Raw genomic sequence first — 3,467 nt, forward strand, 5'->3', positions numbered from 1 at the left:
CTAGATCTCACATGCTATAATTAAGAGCCTGGATGTTTCAATTCAGAGTTCACATGGCACAACCAAAAAAGAAAAAAAGAAAAAGATCGTGCACATTGCAACTAAGACCCTACACTGCCAAATAAATAATTATTGTTGCTGTTGTTCAGTCGCTAAGTCCTATCCTACTCTTTGCAGCCCCAAGGACTGCAGCATGCCAGGCTCCCCTGTTCTTCATTGTCTCCCAGAGTTTGCTCAAATTCATGTCCACTGAGTTGGTGATGGTATCTAACCATCTCATTCTCTGTTCCCTCTTCTCCTTTTGCCTTCAGTCTTTCCCAGTATTAAGGTCTTTTTTCCAATGAGTTGGTTCTTTGCATCAGGTGGCCAAAGTACTGGAACTTCTGCCAAATAAATAAATGAAAATAAATATATAAAAAAAAAAAACATAGTGTGAGCTAAATAAAAGATTCAAAATACAGGTTCCAGAGCCAATAATTTTGGTCAGTTGTCTAGGCCAAAAGCTTCTTCCAATGGAAAAAGATTGAGGGAGGTTGGTGGAGATATTGGTAGGGGTGGCCTTGAAATAGAGGACATTTTGATGAGAAAAGTTTTAATTGGAGAGCAAGGGAAGTGATATCTAAAGCTAGTATGTAACTATTGGGGGCAGAGGACACTAGAAGACATTCTTGTCCTTAGAAACACTTTCGTCATCGTGAAGTCGCTCAGTCGTGTCTGACTCTTTGCGACCCCATGGACTGTAGCCTATCAGGCTCCTCCGTCCATGGGATTTTCCAGGCAAGAGTGCTGGAGTGGATTGCCATTTCCTTCTCCAGGGATCTTCCTGACCCAGGAATCGAACCCAGGTCTCCCGCATTGCAGGCAGACACTTTACTGTCTGAGCCACCAGGGAAGCTCTTTAGTTAATTATTAGGGAAATTAAGAAACATGCATATCTTCATAATGTGTTACAGGGTATAGAGGAAGTGTCTCCCTCCAGTCTGTCTCCTTACTGGGTCTTTTTGAGGACACACATCACTACAAGTAATAACATTTGAACAAAATGAAGTGACCAGTGAGCAGCAGCAGACAGCCTCATGCAGGTGAGGGAAGAAGCATTCAAGCAGAGGGGTACTTTTGAGAAGACCATTTAATAGGTTTAGTGTGATACAGTAGTAAAGAATCTGCCTGCAATGCAGGATACACAGGAGATGCAGGTCCAATCCCTGGGTCGGGAAGATCCCTGGGAGTAGGAAATGGCAATCTGCTTTAGTATTCTTTCCTGGAGAATACCATGGAATGAAAAGCCTCACAGGCTACAATCCATGGGGGTCACAAAACATTGGACACTACTGAACACACACACAGCACACACACAGTGAAAACAAATACTGTTCTTATTTCCTATTTTATAAGATACTAACTTTGAAGGAAACATACCAATAAATATTCAGATTGCATGCATAATTCTGGTGGGATATAGTTTCTGAATTTAAACAGGACCTGTTGTGATAAAATGTCCAGTTAAAAAGAGCTTTTAAGAACTATTATGGATAGATAGACAGATAGAAAAACAGACATGGATATAGATGTAGACATAGACAATGTTTGATCTGATCCATCTTAGCACCAATTATTTGCAAGAGGAAGTAAATTATTCCCTTTCATGGAATATTGTGATAACTAAGTATATTTCTCTGTGCTACACATTATCCTTTCAGAAAGAATATGGATTAAACGGGTCACCATCACTCTACAAGTATATGAAAATGTATCAACTTAAGTATGTATGTGTGTGTGTGTGTGAGAAAGAGAGAAAGAGAGAGATTTTTCATGCAGTAGAAAGATAACTTGTAGGTAACTAAGCTTGGAGGTAGTAGCTTCTGATAAGAGTGGGAATTTCTGATGTATTAATATTTCCTAGATCTTAGTGTGGGATATAAGCTTCAGAAAACCTTTGTTGGTTTGATTATTCTTTCCTTGAATCTGCTGTTGTTAACAGGATGAATAGCTTGGTTAAGGCCCAACACTCAAAAGAGTAATTTATAGACAGTTTTCTTACTCAGTGGAACCATAACTAGAAAACTAGTGAAACAGTCTTAAGTAAACTGTTAATTCACTTTATTTTTTCAAATAACCATACAATTGTCTTTTTGTCAATTATCAATTATCATAGAAACTATTTTCAAAAATAAAAAAAAGGTATACAAATAAAAATATTCAAGAGTAACCACAATCCGTAAGTCAAGCGGTAATCTTGTTCAACTGTTGAATTTTCAATTTTTTCAAGTGTGAAGTCATTTAAAAAATCTGCAATAAACATATTTATCTAAACATTTCCCACATTTTAGCATATTTTAGGATAAATCTATAGATGAGCACTTGTAAGAGTGTGTATACTTGTGCTGTTACATTTTGTCAAATTTCCCTCCAAAAACCCACTAATTCAGAAATTTTCACTTAAAATTCTAGCAGACTTAATTATTATCTTAGTAAGATAGCAGATAATTTGGTAAAGCAATTTTAAAAGGAGAACAAACTAATGCAGTTTAGCAGTTGAATGCTTTCTATTACTTAAGTTTATTTATACTGTCTTGCAAGATCTTATTTTGATGATACATGGGGTATGTACACATATATTTCACAAAAGAAAAATATACAGCAATGACTTCAATTCTTCTTATATAATTTGCATATAACATTTTTAAGCTATAGCCAGATCCAGAATTTTGAAGATAATGGACTTGCATGGGCTCACAAAAGTTCAATAAAAAGCAAATAAATATTTGTTTTCAAAGCCACTAGCACATTACTCTTATCAAACTTTTTGTGCCCAGCTGGGGCTTGCTGCTGCTAAGTCGCTTCAGTCATGTCCGACTCTGTGCGACCCCACAGACGGCAGCTCACCAGGCTCCCCCGTCCCTGGGATTCTCCAGGCAAGAACACTGGAGTGGGTTGCCATTTCCTTCTCCAATGCATGACAGTGAAAAGTGAAAGTGAAGTCGCTCAGTCGTGTCCGACTCTTTGAGACCCCATGGTCCGTAGCCTACCAGGCTCCCCTGTCCATTGGATTTTCCAGGCAAGAGTACTGGAGTGGGTTGCCATTACTCACTGACAAAAGATGACAGAGAGCTCTAGCCTAATCAATGAAAAGAAAATGATTATTATTGTTATGCTAGAGGCTTAAATAAGATTTTTTAAAGTCATATTTTCTTTCATTCAAAATGAAAACTAGACTTCAGCAATAATTAGTTTACTTTGAATCACAAACTTTCATTAAGTCTAGAGAAAGTAGGCTAACTGAATTCTCTGAAATTTTAAAATAAACATTATTTAGTCAGAGAACAGAATGTTCCTGGCTCTCTTTTTTGCTTCAATATGTTATGATCAAAGAGCAAAAATTAGAATTAAATGGTGAAATATACAGCAAGAATCAGGTTTTGTACTGTGATCATTCTCTGGCACAGAAATGATTTCATTCTTTTTGG

Source organism: Bos mutus, chromosome 1 (genome assembly GCF_027580195.1).
Source record: "Bos mutus isolate GX-2022 chromosome 1, NWIPB_WYAK_1.1, whole genome shotgun sequence".
Classification (NCBI taxonomy): Eukaryota; Metazoa; Chordata; class Mammalia; order Artiodactyla; family Bovidae; genus Bos; species Bos mutus.